The sequence below is a fragment of the Diceros bicornis genome, chromosome 1, assembly GCF_020826845.1.
Source record: "Diceros bicornis minor isolate mBicDic1 chromosome 1, mDicBic1.mat.cur, whole genome shotgun sequence".
In the NCBI taxonomy this organism is placed as follows: domain Eukaryota; kingdom Metazoa; phylum Chordata; class Mammalia; order Perissodactyla; family Rhinocerotidae; genus Diceros; species Diceros bicornis.
Genome location: NC_080740.1, coordinates 76296189 through 76319163, shown reverse-complemented (window position 1 = coordinate 76319163; position 22975 = coordinate 76296189). Strand labels below are relative to the sequence as shown.

General features: G+C 44.2%; 1 protein-coding gene across 2 annotated transcripts in view; it reads left to right on the top strand.

The window, feature by feature from the left end:
• Positions 1-1495: 1495 nt before the first annotated feature.
• ATP10B (ATPase phospholipid transporting 10B (putative)) overlaps positions 1496-22975 on the top strand; it is a 305435-nt gene continuing 283955 nt past the window's right edge. For both annotated transcript variants that reach the window (XM_058545355.1, XM_058545345.1), the window contains exon 1: positions 1496-1686. The gene's annotated coding sequence lies outside the window, so the exon portion shown is untranslated. The remainder of the gene's footprint in view (positions 1687-22975) is intronic.

The window sequence follows — 22975 nt, the reverse complement described above, 5'->3', positions numbered from 1 at the left end:
CACTTTGCCCAAAACCACACTGCTGGGAGCTGAAAAGAAAGGGTTTGCAACCAAGCAGTCTGGTGCCAAAGTCTGTGTTTGTAACCACTAAGTTGCCATTGACTATGCTGCCTTTCATTTCATCTGAAGGTTATGAGTGCTGGTAAAATCTTGTGGACCTGCATTGGTAAGGGCTCAATGACTTCTCTCATGTGATAATAAGAAAGGGTTTGATGACATCATTTCTAAGGCCTCTTACAGCTGGAATATCTGTGACCCTAACACTCTCGCCTCTGACAAAGCTCATTTGTGAGTTAAAGGGAGGAGGAAGACACTGGAGTCAGCTGGAAAATTCCTGAGGGCACGGGTAGAAGAATGAATTGGAAACAATGGAGAACAGCTGGGTCTCAGCTGAGGTTAAAAGGCACCAAGAAATGCCGGGCTGGGAATGGAGAATTTAGACCTAGTCTAGGGCAGGATTCCTTCAAGTACAGATGCCAAACCACCCACATCAGAATCACCTAGGCAAAAGTCTTAAAATACAGATTCCTGAGCCCTCCTGGAATTTGAGAGTTTCGTGCAGAAATCTGCATTTTTAATACCTTGGATAATTCCTATGAATCCTAAAATCTGGAAATCTCTGGTCTGGAGAGAGAGAATACTAACTTACCAGGGTAGGGAAATAAAATCCCAAATGCTTAGATTTGGGACCTGAGCAATGATTGTCTTTTTTCAAGGATAATTTAACTCATTTTGTTAAGACTCCTTGTGGATTCAGTGGAACAGTCATTAATTGGGATTTCTAAGTGCTTTTTAATGACAGACATGGGGTACATTGCTAAACTTTCCTTGATCATCTCCCCAACAGTTCACAGGTGAAGAAATGGAATCTCCTTTCAGCCTGGTAGGCCGATTAAAACCTCTCTCCCTTACCTTTCTACTGAGAATGAAGGTAGTTGCTGCATCTGTCATGAGAAAAGCTGGGACTCCTGAAGTAAGGGTGCAGTTTAGCCACCTCTCTGGCATTAGAGATGTAGCTCCTTGGCCTGGATGAAGTCACCCTGTGAAGCAGCTAGACAGAGCCCCCATCTCCTGACACTTGGCCTTCAAATTCCTACAGTTTTTAAACTAATCACCAGAAAATAGATACTCTCCATTTTTGCACAGCTGGGCCAAGGTCCCAAGTTCTGGCTCTAACTAACCCAAGGGCTCTCTCTCAAAGTAAAGTGCTGGGAGAGGGGAGTGAGCAAAGCCGAGATGGTGGAGACCAGGCCAACCATTAACCAGTTAACAGCACAGGCAGCCTCTCTGGGGTTATCGCTGGGAGCCTGAGCTGGTTAGGCCAGCCTTGCCAGGGAGCCTCGAAGGAAAAGGAGGAGTAGGGTGGAGATGTAGGGCTTGGAAGAGGAGCCTAGAAGCCTTGGGGAGGGCGGGGCTAAGCAGGTTTCTGCAGCAGGCCAGGAGAGGAGGAAATGGGGTGGAGGAATTGTGTTCAGGTGTGTGACACTGAAGGCTGGGCTTCTAAAAGGGCTGGGGCTGCCTGCTCCAGCCAGGGATGAGAAGGAGGCTCTCTCACTCCTCGTTGATGGGATAACTGAAGGCGGTAACAGCCCAGCCTCCCTCCCTTGTGCCCCACCAGAATAAAAATGCCCAAGGAGTGCTGAGCCCCCTGTCATAGCCGTGGAGCCTGCACCGAGGAGGGAGGAGGTAAGCACCCTGCTTGATGCTAAGACTGGGTGGGGGAGGGGCTCTTTTCTCTTCAGCTCTCCTCACTGCTTGCTGCCCTCGGGTAGGAATGCTACTTCAAAGAAAGTCTCTGAGGTTCCCCCTCACTTCATTCCTAGTACTCTGGGTCCTGAGGGCTGCAGCTGTGTCCACCACCAGCAACCAGCAGCTGCAGGGTCCCAGAGAACCTCATTCCTCTATCTGGGGAGGTCTTTGCCCATGCTGGAAGAGACTGTGCGTGCATTGACTGAGTTACGAGGGCAGCTGCAGACGGTGATGGTGCTCACTCTATGCGGTCGGGGCTTCTTCCACGCGCTGAATGAGCAGGCAGCCTCTGCCTTTGCTGCCTATATCTAGGAATGAATTACCTGTATGGAGAGCCCATGATATAGAGGCGTTGGTCATTACCTGTACTATTTCAGGGCCTCTTTCCAAAAGCTTACAAAACCATTATGCAGGATTTTGAAACAAGTAAATGTGTTTGAGGAAGAAAGAGTGAGACACAGTTGGGTTTTTGTTGATGGTGACTAATAAAAATAGTAATGGTGGGAGCTTGTTGAAAGCTTATGATTTACAAAGTATGAATGTGGAGCACTTGACATCTTTTCGCAAGCCCCTGAGGCAGGTGTCGGTATTACCTACAATTACTGCTGAGAATGCCGAGGCTCAAGGAGGTTGGTTAACTGAGCCAAATCAGTGCTTGCTGATCCCAGTCCATGCTCTTGACTTACATCAATGAGGTCATACTTAGCCGAGGGTCTTCCAGGTTCAAACTGTATAGAGGTGATGAGGAACAAGCACCTGTAAGGAGGCTTTCTCCAGGCAGAGCAAAGCTGACAGCCTCCATCTCCTGTTGCCATGTTCAGGAACTAATTTAGACCTTGGTCCCTACTTCTCAGGCCTCAGTGGCCCCTTCTTGTGGATTTGGAGACTGCCAGCAATATGTAATCCATGTGGTCGGTGCCATTAAGAATTCAGAGACTGTGCAGCTGAACAATGGAGCTGGTCTTGAAAATGCCAGAGCCAGCAATGGAAGGGGAAGGGAATACATTTGAGAGCTGGACCCTGGGACAGTGCGTATAATTAAACCCAACCTCCAAAAATGTTTTACCAGGCCTCTCACGACTGCAACCCCTGCCCACTCCCCAACTTCACCTAAGACCAGGTCCCTCAGTTCATGGTGAGCCAGCAACACTGGCGGCCTCTGTTCTTTCCCTCATTGGGACCTGTGTACCTGGTCTTCCCTCTGCTTGAAACATGTTCCCCTGGGCTTTTCCTATATTTGGCTTCCTCTCTTCAATCAGGTTGCAGCTCAAAGCGTTGCCTATTCAAGAGGGCTTTCTAGACCACATAATCTAAAATGGACCCACCACCACCACTACCACCCTCAATTACACTCCCTCAAAGTGTTGATTTATTTTCATAATGCTGATGATGATCTGAAATTCTTCTTGTATATTGTCTATGTCCCTACTAGAACATAAGTTCCATGATGGTATAGGGACCTTCCGTGTCTTCTGCCTGCTGGACACTACTGGATCCCCAGGGCTTAGCAGATTTCCCAGTAATACTGGGCTCAGTTAATTAATATTTATTAAGTGAATGAATAATAGAAGGAATCAGGAGATATCATGATCACCAGTTTGTCTCCTTCTCATCCAACACCTCCACTCAATCTCCCTGTGGAAGGCAAACATCTTGGTCTAGAAACTAAAGTAAAAAGCATCTGGATTTTCAAGTGCTCGAGGGGCAACTGATTTCATTCTTGGGGTAACAGGGAAAAAGGCTAAATGGCATCAGATGGATTTAGCTCCCTGAGAAATAGCAAGGTCTGATAAGGCTGGCTCTACTGACCAGTCTCAGTAAGCAATGCTGCCTATGATTCATCCCAGCAAGCTCTTCTGGACCAAGCGTGGTATTGATCTCAGCCACGCCTGGGCTACTTGCCGTTCCAGTACGATTTCAGGAAGCTGAGAGTGCTCCCTTCCAGCCTTGATTCATCAGCCACTCATTCAAATTCCCACCAGGCTTTGTTCACGTGCCTTTTGCTATTTTGGCTGTCATTCGTTTATAGGATGGAAAGAGGCCCATATTTGGGATAATGGGGTGCAAAGTGTTTCTATGGGCTCTACCACTCTCAGCAACTGTGGTCAAGTCCCGTAATGCCTCCACTTCTTGTGTTTCTCCTCTATAAAATGGAATGATAACAGCTGCCCTCTATAGCCTTTGAGGTTGTGAGGTGCAGAGGCAGCCCTCTGCAGAGTATTCAATGTGACAGTGATGTAGAAACCAGTGCAATATATTTCTTATTTACAAGCACCCGGGCCCTGCAAACAACAGGGAATAGAGAATACACTGGGAGGTGTGTTTGTTTGGCAGAATTTCACTGGCAGAAAATCCACAACTCCAAAAGAAATCTATCAGAGGAAGAGACTTCTCTGCTGGATTCCTTTTCCCAGGCAGCTACCTCAAGAATCAACTTACACACTTTAATTAACACCCAGCCTATTTGCTTTGCAGCGAGGAGCATTAGAATCCAGCTTAGTGACACTTCCTCCTTGGCAAGCAGGCAACATTTGGCAGTATTTCACATGCTGGTGGTTTTTATGGGTCCCTTCTTGCACTTCTCTGTTCTTCATTGTAACGTGTGCTAAGCCTTCCTGGTATCAGCCCTGGCCCTGTCTCTATTTGATTTAAGAGACATCTGATTTTATATATGATCCTCAGGTTGTTCTGTGATTCTTTTATTAAGGCATTCCTTATCTTGTTCTATTCTCTTGTGCTACTCTTGATCTGTGGATTTTTAAAAAATGCTTTTTTTGAAACAAAATATACTTTGGAATCAGTAGCCAAGCCCGAGTCCTGATGGTTTTCTGGGGAGGAACGGGCTCATAAGCACAGTTGTATCATAGAAAGAGAATTACATTAAGTGTCTGGAGACCTGGGCTTGAATCCTGGCCATGCCTCTCAGTAATTCTTTTCCAACTCCTCGGGCCATGGTGATGATAATAGCAATATTGGCGGTGGGCTTTTATTGAGAACTTACTAAGTGCTAAGAGGATTCCTTGGATAATGTCCTTTAATGTTTGTGTCGACTTTTGGAAATAAGGAATATGAGAGGGTATGAGGTCATCAGGTAGCGAGTGACAGAACCCAGACTTGAATGCACATTGGTTGACTTAAGAGCACGTGCTCTTCTCTACCAGACACATTGCCTTCCTGAGTCCCTGGAATCTTTCTTTATACACAATTGGACATTACCGGGCCTGCCCTCCTCACAAGATAGCATCCAACGAGATGATGCCTATGAAGCTTCATTGAAATTGTGGTTTTATTTCACCATTTTCCATGCATTTTGTTTACCAAGATTTAGAAAAATACTCTAAAGGGACTCCTTTTCTCCAAGTGGTCTTGAAGAAAATGACAAATATTTTCATAAAGAAACCAAAATGGTGCCTCTTGCCAAAGAGAATATGAAAATCATCAGCCATAACCCAGAGCACACATTGGATACTAGGCTGAACCCAACTGCTTAAATTCTTAAAATCTTTGGGAGAATTTGCAGATACTATATGCTACAGTAGGGACTGATGATATAATAATGATAGTTAACATTTATTAGCCACTTCTTCATACTGGGCACTGATAGAAGCATTTTCCTCATGTAATTTCATGTGCAAGAGGCAGTCCATCATAGTGGTGAAGGGCACGGGCTTGTGGTTTACTGTGCCTGGCTCTGTCAATTGTTAGCTGTGTGACCTTGGACAAGTTTCCCAAATACTCTGTGTTTCAGATTCCCCATCTTCGAATTTTTCCCCTATTGGTGTCTTGAGCATTCTATAAGTAGACACGTATAAGGAGCTGAAACAGTGCTTGGTGTGTAATGTACTCTCAAATTTTCACTGCCACCGCTACTTTCCCTGCACCCTTCTATGAGTGAGGGTGCACGCCCATCCTGTAAGTGTAGAAACTGATGAAGGGTCAGGTCACACGGCTAGAATCAGGATTTGAACCTCCAGCTGTATTCATCTGGAGCCTTCCCTCTTCCATGTCATATTTCCTCAATAAACTCTCAAAGAAACACAAGTTCCACAGTTTGACAGGAATTTATACTGCAAGACCCAACTTACCTTTCTATCCATGTAGCGTAAGGTACTTATTGGCCTCCTGTCATCTTCAGGCTGGTGAGTGAAGTGCCTTGTTGAAAATGACTTAAGTTGTGTCTCTAGGATATCAACACACCAGCCAGGACTTTCTCCTCTCCTCAGAGTCTCGCTGTGGGCAGGCGACCACACTGGCCTTGGAGTGATAAGTTGGCTCATTAAAAGCAATCAATGGTGCTGCTTTTCCCCAAGACAGAGTGCTGACCGGACCGTTAGGGGGCTTCTTTCAGCTCTGTGATGACATCGGCCTGTGCTGCCTTAAATCTGGTGATATAAAGTCTCTTGAGTTAGCAACAATGTTGGGATAAGGGACCAGAAGAAATCGTACAGAGGTCTGTCCTGGGCCAGTCAAAGACAGATGCCAGCACTTGTGTTCTTTCGGCCGTGGTACCCAGTTGGGTATCGGAGCTGTTTTATGGACTCAGTCTCCCCCTGGGTGGGGACTTGCTTCAGCCAGGAACACCACGACCCCTGGAAAGCAGTCATTCTGCTGCTGCCTGCACTGACTGTGCATCACTTGAGATGCCTCTCAAATAATGACAGTAATTAATAATTAACAGCTCCCTTTTATTGAGTACTTGCTCTGTGTGAGATTATTTAATTAGTTCATGTAATCCTAACACAGCAACAGTCTCAAGTAGATTCCTGTATTATCCTCCCTATTTTAGGGAAGAGGAAGATGACATTCAGGGAGCTCACAAACTTCACTAGGGGCACCCAGGAGAAAGTGGCAACACCAGGACATAAATGCAAGCCTGTGTGACTGAACACATGTTCTTCACATCTGTGCCCACCTGCCCCAAACCCCTCCCGCCTGAATCACCGTCTCCGAGATGGTTTGATAACACATTACTGATTAACCGTGGAAAAACCCGTCCTGCTGGGCCACCCCGCAGGGCATGTGGACAAACCTGTCACCCACAGTTTGTTTTCCGGTCTCCTTCCCACCCTGGCCTGAGCGGTGAGTCTGTCTGTCTTTTGCCTCATCTTATCTGGACGCAGTCGAGCTCCCTAACTACTCAGCTTGGCTTTCCGCCTACAACCCTTTAGCCACTGGAATATCACAGAAGTAAGCATGAGAGCAGAGTATTTTGTCTTTCCAAGGCACCCTCAGTCCATTCCTAACCTTTTTGAACAGGAAACTTTTTGCATTTTTCCTTCCTTGTTCTCTTTTCAGCTGGTTTAAGAGCAAGCTGGATTTGATCATAGATCATGAAGCATATTTTCAACGCTGTGAGAGAATTCAGTAATTGGCATTTTAGCCTGAGAACTGGCCTGTGAATTCTGTCAGACAAAATGGCGGTCTGCATGTGGCTGCATATCAGGAAAGTGCCCTTGTCCCTCCTAAGTGGCACTTATGCAACTGGGCTGTTACTAGTAAGGAATACAGAAAGGAGTTGGAGAAATCGAGTTAAATCTTAGACACCATGTCTTTTAATGCCCATGTGATTTTGCACAAATTACTTATTTTCCGCAGTAGCATAACACTGCTTTCACTTCATTCAGCCCTGCATACAGTTACTGATAACACTTCTACAGTGTCCCAGGCACTCCACTGACCCATATATGTGTACCATTTTACTTAATTTTCCCACTGGCCTACTGAGGTAAGTACTAGGATCATCACTTTCCAGATTAGGAAACCAAGGCTGGTAAGGTTAAGTACCTATTAAGTTAGTAATGGAGGTGGGATTTGAACCCTGATCTTTTGATGTCAAAATCCACTTCCCAGACCAGCGTAATGCACTGGCTGATGGTTCTCTGTTAAATTCTTCCTTTTCTAACACAAGATCATGCCCTAGTCTTTCTCTTGTGCATAGTCTGCTTTTGCAGCTCATGCTGAGGACATTTGCCCGGGCCCCGTCTGACTGCACTGCTCCTCCTCATTTGCCAACCTTACAATCGATGACCAGAGCAGCTTCGGCTGATGCCCCGGCCTTCACTCATTATCCTTTCTGCTCAGTCTGCTCTTCCCATCACAGAAAGACACCTCATCAATAAGTGTAAATCTTCTTTGTTTCCTAACAATTGAGAGATCTTCCAAACATATTCTGGTGCTTCCCTCTGAAAATAAAACCATCTATTTTCTCTTCCTCTGCATGGCAGAAGGATCATCAGATACTGCTGCATTTCCAGGACCCTCCGAAAAAGCAGGAGTTGGCTGTGGGCAAGTTGAATTGGCCACAGAGTCAGGGGCTAGGAGGGGACCCATTAGGATGTAGGCCCACGGGTACAAGGGTCTCCTCCATTGTGTTTGTCACCGTGCCCCAGCACCCAGGGCAGCTCCAGGCTCGGAGGAGAGGCCCAAATGTTATTTACTAGATCAGTGTGTTGGCTTCTAAGAAAAGTATGTGTCTATTGCAGGTTTGTTTTCCAGATACTTTGTTTTTGTTTTACTTAAAAGTGAACATAGAAGGGAGAGGGGTAAGTGGTGGGTTATTGGAATTCTTACATTTGGAGACAACGTTTTCTTTTAACAGCCTCACAGTGAAGTGTTTCTCTGCCCAGTTACACTTTGAGTTAGTCTGGACTCTGTTTTAGGGTGGAGCTTGTCATTTCCCTCCCATCTAATAATGCCATTTCTCCTGCCACGGCTCACACTGGGAGGCCTGTCACACATTCCACCTCTTTCAGTTACTTGGCTTGGCTAGGCAGTGAGCATCTGAGGTCCCTGGACCCCACTTTTTGCCCACATCCTCCTCCTTCCTTTAATTCCCTTCCAGTGAAGAGTCCAGGACTAGAACATTTCTGTTTATTGAGCACAAACAATATGCCAGGCACAGTGCTAAATACTTCCATATACTACTCGGTTTAATCTTCACATCAGCATTTGGCAGATGAAAAAAAACCCTGATACTTGGAAAGGTGAAATGACTTGTTACAAGTCACGGAGCTGGTTGGCGGTGAGCCCAGGCCTCTGTGCCAGGTCTGTAGGCTCCCAATGCCAAGCTCTTTCCACCGTGGCTGCACAGGGAATCCACGTCTTGCCCTCAGCTGAGATCTGTTATGTAACCTCCTATATGAGAGGGATGCCAGCCCTTCTTGACTTTTCTCAAGCCAGATACTCACCCCCATGAAAAGTGTCATTCTCTAGAAGGGCAATCTCTGATGTCACCTACTGTCAAGTGCTAGAGTTGGAGTCCTTGTCTCTATCAGGGAACACAAAATCCCATAGGGGTCCTGGCCTTCCTTCTCGGTTGCCGTTCTGTTAAGCATGACAGAGGAGAGGCTGCTGTGTGGTCTGACTTAGAGAAGACAACCCTAGCCCTTAGAAAAGACTGCCTTAGGGTACAAGTCATGAGGCCCTAAGGGAAGGCCGTTTTCACTGCCCATTGTATGGAGATAAGTCAGTTGGGAGCTCCGAAATGGGCTTGGGGGTGTCCTATGCTTCAGTTCTTGGTGATGTGCCACTTGCACAACTTGTGGGACAGCCAGGGACAGCCTTCACTAATACTTACTAGACGTCATTATTTCAGCGGAAACTAGATTTGTTTAAAAAGGAGACTCATTTAAGTGGAAAATTAGTGTTTCTTATCACAAACAGACCAATTGTAAAACTAGATACAGTGATTACAGAACACAGAGTCAACTCTAGCCAGACACTACTGTTCACTGAAAGCTCTGGCCCTGAGGCTGGTTCTTGCTTTGTTTAAAAGGACAGTTAAATATTAGCTGGCACCATTTTGTGGGTATGGAGTTTTAGTTTGGGAAGTTCCAAAGATGGATGGTGGTGATGATTGCACAATAATGTGAGTGTACATAATGCCACTAAACTCTATACTTGGAAACAGTTAAAATGGTAAATTTTATTTCATGTATTTACCACAATAAAAAAGAATGAGGCTGGGGCCGGCCCGGTGGCGCAAGCGGTTAAGTGCGCGCGCTCCGCTGCGGCGGCCCGGAGTTCGCTGGTTCGGATCCCGGGCACGCACCGACGCACTGCTTGGTAAGCCATGCTGTGGCGGCGTCCCATATAAAGTGGAGGAAGATGGGCACAGATGTTAGCCCAGGGCTGTCTTCCTCAGCAAAAAAGGAGGAGGATTGGCGGATGTTAGCTCAGGGCTGATCTCCTCACAAAAAAAAAAAAAAAAAAAAAAAAATGAGGCAACTCTTTATGTAGTTATGAAACAATCTTCAAGATATATTAAGTGAAAAATGCAAAGTACTGAACAGTGTGATCAGAATGCTGCCTTTTGTAGTTTTCTTAAAGGCTCTATACGCGTATACGTCTGTGCTTGTATATGCAAGGATCCCTCTGGAAGGATGACAACATTTGATTCTGTAGAGAGAAAGGGCAGCTGGGAGTAGAGAGGGAGGGTCATTGTTTGCTGTTTGATTTGCGTTCCATGTACATATATAACTCATTCTAATAATTTTTTTAACCATAGGAGAAAAAAAAATGCACCAAACTGAAAATGTCTCCTTAAAGTGGTAGTTCTCAACCTTAGCTACGCCCTAGACTCAAGCGTTCAAAGGGAGGTCCCCGGACCAGCAGCATCAGCATCCCCTGGGAGCTTGTGAGAAATACAGGATCTCAAGCCCCATCCAGACCCATGGAATCCAAATCTGCGTTTTACCAAGGTCCTCAAATGGTTTGCAGGACGTGAAGGCTTGAGAAGCCCTGCATAGGACTAATGAAATCAATCTCTGAGGTGGGGTTTGAGCCTGGGAATTTATTAAGACTTCCCAGGTGATTCCACAAGGCAGTTGACACTATCAACCACTGACTTAATGTAATAGGGAAAATTGAAAGGGTTGAAATAGGACCCATTTTCTTACTGTATGCTTTGTTTTATTCAATGTGGGCTCCATGTGCCTCTTAAAAATCGTTACATGTCCCACACTGGGAGCACTGACCGGGATGCCTATCTCAGATAACAGGAATATCACACAGGAACATGTGATATTGAGATTCACCTGAGCGTAGTGGGAAAGATGTTCTTCTTTACTAGTTTTGAGTACATCTGTCCCTTATGTAAAATAGACTTCATAATTCTACACCAAAACACATACTGATTAAGGGCTATTTTTATCCAGGGATGGAGCATAACATCAGGTCATTGTAAAAGCAGACTTTGGAGTTAGAAAGATATGGATTTAAATTCACTTCTCTGAGCCCCGTGTCAAAGGGGGTTAATGTGTACCCCATAGAGCTGTCATATTTAAATGAGATGGTATAGATGACACTTGATGCATTGTAAGTGCTCGATTGCTATTAGGTGATAATTATGGTGTTTAAGCTTCCTCTCCCTTCCCCTCCCACCACAACCTGTCCTGGGCTTCTCTCAGTTTCACTGTTCCCTTCACATTTGCTTATTCTGCCTGGAGCATCTCACATACAGATGACATTTCTCGCATTGCGCATTGCGGTTGAAGCCAAGGAACTTGAGTTCCACCTCCCCCGTCTCTTGACACAGAAAACACTCTGCTGTCTCTTACCAAATTATCTGACACATTTCTAAAATACAACTGAAACCTCATTACATGGATGAACAGCTTTCCATCAGCTCATTCCTAACTCTGGTATTAATATAATTATTGCCGAGCCATTGCAGTTGGCCTCACAGGCAGTCAGGAAGGCATCATTGTTAGCAACCCGAGATGGCTGCAAGTGCAAAGAGAGCTGGTAGAAGCTACTAGGATTTCTACACGGATGGATGACGCTGTAGAGTGCATTCCATGGTTCCCTTCCATTACCGTGACAGATATCGGTTGGGGGAGACGATAGGGTGTCCAAGTCAGAGAATAGATGTCCTCCCCCCACAGCACCCAGAATCATCTTTTCTGAATCATCAAATCTGAACATGTTTAAAACGCCTGCTTAAAACCCTGTGAGAGCTTCTCACTACTTTGAGAAGGAAGACCAACATTCTTAACAGAGTCTACAAAGTCTGGCTTCTAGCTGCTCCTCCTACTCATCTCTCCAACTCCCATTTGTCTGATTATTGGGCTGTCTCCTCACTTCATTGAGTCCTTGCTTTGTGTGAGTCCTGATCCCCAGGCCATAGACCAAGTCTGATTTTGTGCAGTATCATAGCCCTAGGGCCTCGTTTGTAGCAGATGCTCAATAAATGTTCATGGAAAGAATATGACATGCAAGGATGTCATACAAGGGGTTCCTGCCTAATCTGCTACCCATGCTTTGCAATGTGCATCCCAGTCAAACTAAAATGCCAGCAGTTGCCTGTTAGGTATTAGGCTGTTTCTACATTTAGGTTTTTGCTTAACCTTAGGCAGAGGGTACAGCTTATCATCTTACTCCTCATTCATTTTGTCTAGGAAATCTTACTCTTAGGCCAAGATTATCACTTCCAATCAACTTCCCCTGACTCGCCAACCTTCTAGCCTATTATGGCCATCCCTTATGGGTTCATTATGCTTCAGATATAACCTCCCACTTCATTTAACTCTGTTCCATGTTTGTGGCTGCCTCTCCAAGAACCCTGAGAAAGAAGAAATGAGAAAATGTAAATTGTGTGTGGTACGGTACGTGTTGGGTAAATAAGCTTTGTGCATGTGTGTGTATGAATGTATCGTTGATATTTCGTGGTGAATAAAGAAGTATGCCTTGTAGCCTCAGTGCTTTTGCACTTGCTGTTCTCTCCATCTGGATGCTCTTCCCACCTCTTCTAGTCATTTTCAGATGTCAGTTCAGTTATATCACTGCCACACGGAAGCTATTCCTGCCCCACACCCCAGACTGAATCTAACCTCTTGCTATATATTCTAGCTTGCTTCTTATTTTCTTTGTGAAGCTCATTACCAATTCTAATTATAAACTGTATTTTTATTTGATTTAAATTTACCTCCCCCCTTATACTGGAAGCTTCATGAGGACTGGCTTTATCTCTTTTTCCCTCAGCACCTAAAATAGTGCCTCGCACCCTGAAGGTGCCCTGGAATGAATATTGATCAAATGCAGCTCTTATTAGACTTGAGTGTGAAAAGAGAGCAGGCAGATGAGAATGCCCCACTTCCCCTCCTCACTGTGGTCCCATGAAGGTGTTCCTTGATTGCTATGCGTGGAAACTCCGCCCAGTCATTCAGCATTGTGGGGACATGCCGAGAAGCATTGTGGCTGCTGGTCCCCACCCTGCCCACAGTGTTCCCCTCCCTACTTAAATCAGGCCACAGCTCTTCTGAGAGCTTATTCTTGGAACACTCAGCCGGGTCCAGCTGCCAACTGCTGAGGCAGCAAAGGGACATGATAGCAAACCCAGAAGGGAAGGCAGGTGGCAGGGAGGACAGCACAGTTGTGACTTGTAAGTAGGTCTGACATCCCCAGACACGTTCTGTCTAGAAGAGAGCATCACCAGATTCTGGGGGCTGGCAAGGGGAGAGCTGCTATGTTCCTCCTCCTCCTCCTGACCATCCCACTCAAAGCAGATCAATGGTGCAATTTGACTTGAGGATTAGAGGGATCTTCTAGGTGACTCCCCACCCTGATTCCACCACTTGTAGCTAAACGTTTTCCTGTCATTGACATTGATAGGACATTGACATTCCAGATATTGCCAAACCACTGCAAAGCTTTTCTTCCATTTGTCCTGCCCTAGAAAGCCTTCTGGTGACTGTCCCCAGCCAGCTAGATGGTTAGAAGCATTCAAACATCCAAGCAGCCCAGGGAGAGGTTTGGAAAGTTTGTACGCCAGTGTGTTTGTCCTTGACTGTAACAGCCCTTTGGCCACAGTGGCTGGTTACAGCAAGGCAATCAGGCAGAAAGAGAAAAGTGCCCTGGATCAGGAGCCTGGGCCCCACACCCAGCTACCTGCACTCTGTGCCTTGTTTTTATCCATATAAAACAAAAGGGTAAGACAACAGGAGTGATTTTCATCTTACGTTCTCTTGAGATATAGGGTTTGGAAAAGATGATTTGGAGGCACTGTGGAGGGCAAAAGGGCAGGACTTTGAGACACTCATCCCACGCCCTCATCCCTACCTCTCTCACACACGCACACATTCACATGCACACTCGAAACCACGACATGCACTCCTGTTCTTTCTTCTCAGAGAGGCTTTCATCTCTTTTGTGTACCAGATTACTGTAAAGGACACATGGCACCTTGGGTGATTAAGAAAATAGGGACCAGTACAGTATGAAAAGATTTGGAAGCCACTGAACCATATGATCTCTGAACCGTACCAGCCCCTTGAGCCTTCGGCTGCAATATGAGGATGCATGGTTCTCTTCCAGATGTCTATTAGAAAGTAACAAGAGTGTAGTGGTTACAGAGTACAGGCTCTGGGGCCAGACTGCTTGGGTTTGAATCTGGCTTCTACCACTTACTGGGTGTCTTTAGGAAAGTTATTTAACCTCTCTGTTTTCATTTCCTCTAAGATGGGTATAAAGGAGTACCTACTTCATAGAGTTGTGAGGATTAAATGAGTTAAATAGGTAAAAAGCTTAGAATAATGCTGAACATAATATAAATATTCATAAATATTGGCAGTTATGATTTTATTGCTTAGCATTATTAAACCAGTGGTTCTTAACATTTGGGGGGGGTCATGGATCCCTCTGTAAATCTATTTAACCTATGAGGGGGCTTTCCTTGGAAAACTAGATACCAAAACATCTTGTGCATTCCATTCAGAGAGCAGTTGGCTCCATGTCTTCAGTGGAAAACCAAGGTCCCAAACATAGCTTGCATGTTTTGGAGAAGTGTTTTGGTGATTCAATCTAACCTGTCAAACAGTGAACACTCGGGCAATTAACAGGTTCTGCTAAATGATTGCTAATTAAGTTTTATGACAAACAGAGCAGTGCCAATCTATTTTCGTATTAGAAAGACCCCAATATGTCTCTTGAATTGCTGCAAATCTCTCAAACAAGGTATACGTTTATTTAGGCACCTTCCAAAGGGACCTAGTTTCAGGGATTGCAATTTGCTAAGAGATTGGACTGAGTATTTCCACAGCAAATAATTCCATTTATATTACACCCAGGTCCAGTAACACTGCATGCCCTGAATAACTCATTACTATCTGTGCGAAGCTTCCAACCCCATAAAAGGTAAAAGAGCATAAAGAATACGTAAAGGAGATGGAACATTCAGGTTCTTTCCATTGCTTCAGCTCTTTTGTCAGCACTCTCTTCTTAGGAGACTTTAGCTAGGGGGAAATAAAGAAAGGAGTTGTGCAACCAAACTGGGATGGGAGATTTAGGCCAAGCGGATTGAGGTAAAGGAGATAACGGACGGACTGGGATAATGAGCTCAGAGAGACTGGCTTGCAAATGCAAACACTAGGTATATGGAGCTTTCATTTTCCGAAAGCCAGTTTTAGGGGTATGTAGTCCCAGGGCAAGTGCCTCCAGTGCCAACTCAGCCTCCATGATCCAATGGTTCTGAGGGCAGGAAGGAAAGAAAAGGAGCCAGATGGGAATCCCTCTAGCATCCCATTTTCTCCACCAGTCACAGCTCCTGGGATTTTGAAAGTAGAAAGGTACCAGGGAGAGCAAGTCCCATTGAGTTTTATAGGGTGGTTAGAAGTCCCGCCGCAGGGTGCACAGAGCTGGGGCTGGAACTTGGATCTCCTAACTCCCATCCCAGTGCTAGTTCCATAGAAAGATGAGGAAGAGATCTCTATCTGTTTACCGACCTGGAGATCTATTAAAAGGGGTTCTCGTTACTTTGTGTTTTGCTTTTTTAAATCGAGATATAATTGACATATAACATTATGTTAGTTTCGGGTGTACAACATGATTCACTATACATATACGTCGCGAAGTGATCGCCACAATGTCTAGTTAACATCCATCACCATCTATAGTTACAAATTTTTTTTCTTATGATAAGAACTTTTAAGATCTATTCTCTTAGCAACTTGCAAACATACAGTGCAGTATTGTTACTTATAGTCACCATGCTATATATTGCATCCTTATGATTGATTTATTTTATAACTGGAAATTTGTACCTTTTGACCCACTTCACCCATTTCTCCCACCTCCCACCCCCTACCCTGGAACCACCAATCTGTTCTTTGTAATTATGAGCTCAGTTTTTGTTTGTTTAGATTCCTAATATAAGTGATATTGTATGGAATTTGTTTTTTTCTGTCTTATTTCACTTAGCATAATGCACTCAAGGTCCACTCATGTGGTCACAAATGGAAGATTTCCATCTTTCTCATGGCTGAATAATATTCCATTATACATATATATGCGTGTGTGTGTTTATGTATATATATATACATATCACATTTTCTTTGTGTTCATCCATCGATAGACAATCAGGCTGCTTCCATTACTTGGCTTTGTTGCCTTGTTTAATGGGGCTAAATATTTCAATCAAGTTGAGGATTCTGTCACAATCTGCAGAAGAGCTACTTTGTGAGGGACATGGGGGTGTTGTCCTGGAATTGGGTCACGGGCCATCTTGCCCTCTTGCCCCAGTGAGCCAGTGGCCTCAACCAGCCATTCTCCCTCATCTGAAGTACTGTCCTTTTTTAAGACCCATTTCTCAAGGAAGTAGGGGGACACATATTCCGAATTATGCAAATCCTACCCCTTAAGGTCACAGAAAGCACAGGGAAGTATGGCGTGCCGGGTTATATTGGTATCCTCAGGGTCTTAAGAGCTAGGGAAAGCATAATTATTTGATGTCATCTAGAATCTTAAAAAAAAAAAAAAAAAAAATTACAAAAGGTCTCCCTCACCCCCACAAAAGTCCCATATTTCCTTCCATAACTTATTCTTCATTATTTTATCTCGATCCTTAAGTTTGTTTTTTATCCAGATCTTCCTCACGAGAACCTGGCATTCAGTTGTTATGCCAAGTACACTGGCTCTGCCTTATCTGCTCCCATCTCTGGCCAGTGCTCACACAGTCCCTTTCAACACCAAACAGAAGTAATCTCTTTCCCTACTGGGGTGCGAGTCGTTGGCAGTGGTTACTTTTGGTCTTCCTCTTGGATCTTTACACGTAGCTTAATGTTTATTTAAATATTTGTGGACTAGAATAGATTAGTAATCATGATGCTAACCAAAATGTTTTCACAGTTACTATTTGCCAGACACTGGGCTGAGATCTCTGCGTGCATCATATTTAGCAAGCAGGTCACTGCCGCCTCATAGGTTAACTGGGAATAATATTATCCCATTTTTGAGGTCTAAAGAAACCAGGCTGGGTCAGATGGTCCCTTGAGGTGAATTTCATCCCTGACAGTATAATCCTCTGAAAACCTCCCCTCTCTGACTCCTGAAGAAAAACATTTTTGTCTTTTCTTAAGTCCTTTTGAAGGAAGAATATCTCTCATAGTTTCCTTTTTAAGACTTAGCTGTTAACCGGCTTCACAGGCTATCATGCATCAGACTCTCACACGCTTGGGGTAAAGTTTCAATGTATCTGAGCATTTGCACTCTTCTGCCCCCTCAAAACCATGTGCTAAGGTTAGAAATGACCTTGAGAAGCACCTAGTCCAGCCTCCTACTTTCAACCAGCTCTGTACTTAAGCACCCTGGCCACATTTGGTGGAGGGAAGCCTCCATCTTCCTTTGCAATTCATTTCAGTTCTTCCTTTTCTCTTAACAAATCTGTCTACATCAATGGAAGCTCAGCTTCCTCTTTTTAGTTCTCAGCCATTGTCTAAAGCTGGGATGTGTGGAAGTGGGGATGAAGGAGCATGTTTGTAGAACTGTAAGAGTTTTCAAGATGTAACAGAAGAGTTCGTTTAGTGTCATATCCCCTTCGTTCTCCGAGCGTTGAAAATCTGAGTCACAGACATTTGCTAGTCACGGGGGTTAAACTTGGAATGCAAAAGACATCGAAAGAAAAAGTGGTTTGAAAGCCAGCCTCTGCCAGTGACCAGCTTCAGGCTCCTGAAACAGTTTCTCCCCCATTTTTTAAATAGTTATAACGGTATTTCCTTGATTCTAAGTCACACACTATTTTTTGTCATCAATGTTTCTTAAGGAGATTCAGCCTTACGAATTATAAGCACATTCAATGAAGTATTTTTCTCCCTCCCCTTTACCACTCCCCAAAATTATTGAATTGATGTCTTACCACACAGAAAAAATTTATCTTCGCACCAAAATACAATAATTCTTGTTTAATTTACAGGATAGTGAAGCCTCCTGAATGAGACTAAACTTGGCAGAGTATTTTGAAGACTATAGAGACCTATACAAGCACTTTATTATTATTATTATTATTATTATTCAATTGGCTACTTGCTATTACTGAGCATATACTATGTACCAGACTTTGTTCTCCATGTAGGGACTGGAGCATTGAAAAAAGAATTAACAAGTCCCTGTTATCATGGAGCTTTCCTTCTATTGGGAAGAGATTGAGAAAGTACACACAAGTAAGGAAGTTTCCAGAAAGTGATGAATAGTATGACTAAAATAAAACAAGGTCATGGAATGATATTTGGTGAGGACAGCTCTAATAAGGGAGTCAGGGAAAGACTGAGCTGAAAGCTGAATGTCAAAAAGCAACCAGTCTCATCTTGAAGAGAAGAGGGTGGGAAAGCATTTCAGACAGAGAAAAGAACAAACACAAGGACCCTCGTACAAGCCTATCAGGGGTCAGAGGAGAGAATGTGGTTGGAGCATGGTGGACAAGGAGGAAGGCAGGCAGAAAGGGAGAAATGAGCAAAGGCCAGATCATATGTGGCCTCTTAGGCTATGATAATAAGTTTAGATTTTAATTTATCCAGCCCTCGCTCTTAATAAATTCAGGAACTAAAGCCCAAAGGTGAAATGGCTTATTCGAGGTCAATGAAACACTCTATGGTTTTGGAAATTAGATCTCTTCGCTTCCTGACAGTTGTTCTGCTTTACTGAGCTGCTTGCAAACAGCAGCTTTTGTTGGTCAGCTAAGCCATTTGAGATGGAACCTGACACTCCTTGGCACTCCTCTGTGGTTTTTCCCCAAGTTCTTTCTAATATATTATTTTCCTCCTAATTAGAGATGAATATATTCTCATCATTTAGCTGTCTTATAAACAAAAACAAAAACAAGTTATCCCAAGCCATTTAACTTAACATTGGTTATTAAAATATCATAGTAGTCAAGATGAAAACAAGACCTGGTGGGTGGCTCTGCAAACCAGCTCATCTGAGCTGTGTTTATCGCAGTTTCTGTTATTACCAAACCAGGTTCATTTTGCCCTTTGCATGAAATGCCAGTCACTGAGACAACGAGTTTGCAGCAGAGAAAGGGTTTATTGACAAGGCAGCCAAGGGAGGAGGTGGGAGAACAAATCTCAAATCCACCTCCCCAAAAATGGGGATTAGGAATATTTATAGGATAACTGGGGCAGGGTGGTCTGAAGTGTGGGGATAGATGATTGGAGGTAAGGAGGAGTGAAGTAATTGATGATCTACACAAGCATAGTTAAGCTTCATGGCTCTTCACAGGACACAAGTTCACAAAATGGTGGCATTAAGATGATCTGAGCGTGGAGTTTTTGGCTCCCTGACGTCAGGAGTTCACCTATGGCACACCTGCACAGGCCGAGTTGGCGGGTTGATGGTCTCCCCTGGCCTGAACCGGACAGGGGTCAGCTCTTAGTTTCTGAAAAACAACTCAGGCATCCATTACCATGTGACCCAAGCTTCAGGGAGATGTTATCTATGAGGAACCTAGTGGGAGTCAGATAATATATTGCCTATCTACCTCTCTTTTAAAAATAAGCAGCACAGCCAACAATGAGCGGGCAAACAACTAAAGACTACAATTAATAATTGCCAAAAAAAAAAACCCTTTAGTTACTAGCTACCTACTCATTAATGGCTAACTGTCCACTGGTTTCATTCCACTGAGAACAGTACAATTACACACTGTATCTAAAAGGATCCTGCCCCTGGATTCAGGACACTGACTGACTCAAGAGATGGGTCTTTTAAAGTCATTCATAACTTCCACCAGGTTTCTCCACTCATTCCTGATAGAACATTAACCTGGGACTGGGACATGTGTCATCAGGGACTGTCCCCTGGCATGCCCAATGGGAGAACCAGTGTGGGATGTGACAAAACCAAAGCTCTAGTATCATATTTGAATTTGAATCATTCTCCAATGCCATGTTATTCCTCTTTATCTATTATATCAAGATAATAGTACTTAGAGAGTTGTTATCATAATTAATCAGGACAATGTAAGTATTTGGCATGCAAAAGTGTCTATCTGGCTCTGTAATGTCCCTTCCCATCCCACAACATCTCTTAGAATCAAGGGCTCTTTGTATCCCAGATCAGTCTGTCTCTTTTTGCTCCATGCATAATATGTTGGTCCAAAAACGATGTAATGAGCACCTACTGAATGCCTTGAACTATAGCAGTACACCCAATCAATTACTATTTAGGGAGTGTCTAGTAAGTGCCCATCATTGTACCAAGCATTCTGAAGTCTATAGGAGGTACAATGAGACATAGTTTTTGTCCTAAAGAGCTGAGCACTTAAAAGGACAATTTTCAATTAGAACATTATTTTGGACTTTATACTTCCAAATGCCAGAATGTATGTTCTTAGGAGGAAGAGAGAGAGGGGGAGAGGAATGCAAACCGGAGCAGCCAGAAGGCTTCGTGGAAAAGAATGGGGCAGAAGGAGGCTTGAGCTGGCCGGGATGAGGGTAAACCAAGAAGAGAGGTGGTGGCCTTCCAGACTAGGGAACTAACAGCAATGTAAGCACGAGCATAGTGCAGGTATAGAAGGGGAGATGATGGTGAGGAGATGGTAACTCCTGCCCCTACCTGGATTAGGTGCCTTATGAGGAAAAGTGCTTTTTAGGGGGCTGGGGCAGAGGAAATTTGGGGGGACACCTGGGTACCAACTCTGCTTTGTCCCCATGATGAGAATATGATCTTGTTGCTGCCGTGTTGAAGAGCCTGGGAAGACTGATGCTTTTGAATAAGTTTCATAGTTCTTACTTTTTCCAGAATGTTGATATAAGCCCCAGATAGAAAAGGGCAGTGATGTGGCAGAATTCTCTCTAGCCACAGTATCTATACAGAGGAGTCCCAGCAGATACATGTCCTATTTGGGAATCAGGAATTCAGGAAGAATAGCCAACATTTGCTGCATTTTATATTATTCACCTCTTCCATCAATGTTGTGAATTCTTGGCCAAATAAACTGGCTCCTTGTAATGCTGAGAAAGACTTCCTGATAGTCCAGGCTGCAGTGCCTCTGCTGGGGTTCCCAGATCTCCTCTGCTTCTTGCACTAGAGCCTTCATCACACTGTATTGTGATTGCCTGTCTGTGTCTGACCCCCAGGTAAGCACAGGCCATTCGAGGTGAGCAGGTACCATATTTGTTTTTATTATGTCCACTCTTCAATTCTCAGAGCCTTGCACAATACCAGGCACATAATAGATACTCAATTAATATTTAACATATTGAATTAAATTGAGATCAGCTTTTCTATAGCAGACAGTGGTGGGTGGGATATAAGAAAATTGGGGTCAGAACTTGGAAGCCATTAAACCTAACAGAATGTTAGATTTGATGAGAAGGCAGAGGAGGGTTGGACAGCAGCATAAAGGAATAGTAAGCATTAAATGTACTGCCTGCTCCCCTCTCAGCAGAGTGATGGGGATGAATGGAATAAAATTAGCAAAATCATTAGCATGGTGATAACCAGAATCTCCTCATGCTGGGAACTGGGAGGTAACCAGGGGTCTTGTCTGCTCCCAGCCTCCATGCCTTTCAGATCACTGTCGCTTTCCTGCTCAGGACAGTAAATGATGCTGGCCCCACAGTTCTCTCAAGACGAGATCTCTGTGAGAGGGAGGGAAGGAGGGAGTGAAAAAAAGAAAAAGCTGTGTCAGCTGATTCCAGTCCTTGGGAAGCAGATAAGTAGCCTCACTTAGAGGGCACCAAGATTTGGAGCCTGAGTATGGGCTTTGAAATCAGATCTTCCACAGTTTAAATCTATACTCTTCTACTTACTATTTCAGTGGCCAATGGCAAGTGAACACTCAAAGGGTAAAAGTAGTTATTACCTTATATGATGATTGTCATTATTGCACTAGTGGAAACTCCATTGGTATGCATCCAAGGCAAGAAAACAGGGAATATCTCCCAGAGAGACCCAGGCTAGAACCAGAGAGCTCAAAAAGATTCATTTTTTGGTATGTGTCTTTTCTATCTGCTCTTTTAGTTCTGTATTGTTTTGTTAAAAGAGAAATCACGGAGAAGTGAACCAGAAATGATTTCAATTCATTCAGTAGATGCATTGGGCTGGGTAATTAACTCTAAGTACACAACAGACAAACCTTGAACTCTCGGTGGCTTAACGGGTAATAGTTTCCTTCTACCTCATGTCACAGTCCAGTGTGGGTTGGAAGACCGTCAACCAACCTATAGCAAAGCCATCCTCCATGGTCTCCAAGGTCACAGAGGTAGTGGATGAGAAGCAAAAGAGATAACGCCAGTTCTTAGCTGCCTCAGCCTTGTAGTGGTACGTGTGACTGCCACTCATGTTCCATTGGCCAGTACTAGTTACAAGGGCCCAACCTAAATGCAAGGGAGGCTGGGAAATATGAGTAGCACGTGGATATTTGGTGAGTACTTCTGCCACAGCCACTTTCTTGCTGTATGACCTTGGTGAAATCACTTAACCTCTTTGGACCTCAGTTTCCCCAAATCTGAAATAGACCTAATGGTTCCTACTGCAGAGTGCTTTGTAAGAATCACACAGTAAAATGCAGGTAAAGAATTGAGCACATTACCTTGCAGGTAGAAACTACTCAGTGTCAGTGTTGTGTAGACTGATGAGCACCAAGGAGGGTTCTTCAGCTGCAGGCGAAAGAAACAGGCTCTACCTACCTTCAGAAAACATAGAATTTGTTGGAAGTATTTGGGGTAAATTTTAGAATATAAATGAAGACTGAAGAACCAGATTGTAAAAGATAAGCAACTGGGGCTTCATGGCAGGAAGGAGAGGAAACTATTTGGCTTGGTGCCATCCCCTTAGCAAACCAATGGCTGGGACTTTTGACAGTCCCCCTCTCCCCAGGGCTCCATACAAGAAAGAAGTAGTTCTTTAAGAGGAAATCTGGGTGCTATTGCTAGAAAAGAGGGAATGGAGCCTAATTAGACACAAATAAGAAGTATCCGTTCACTATATCAGTTAGGAATATGTCACATACAAA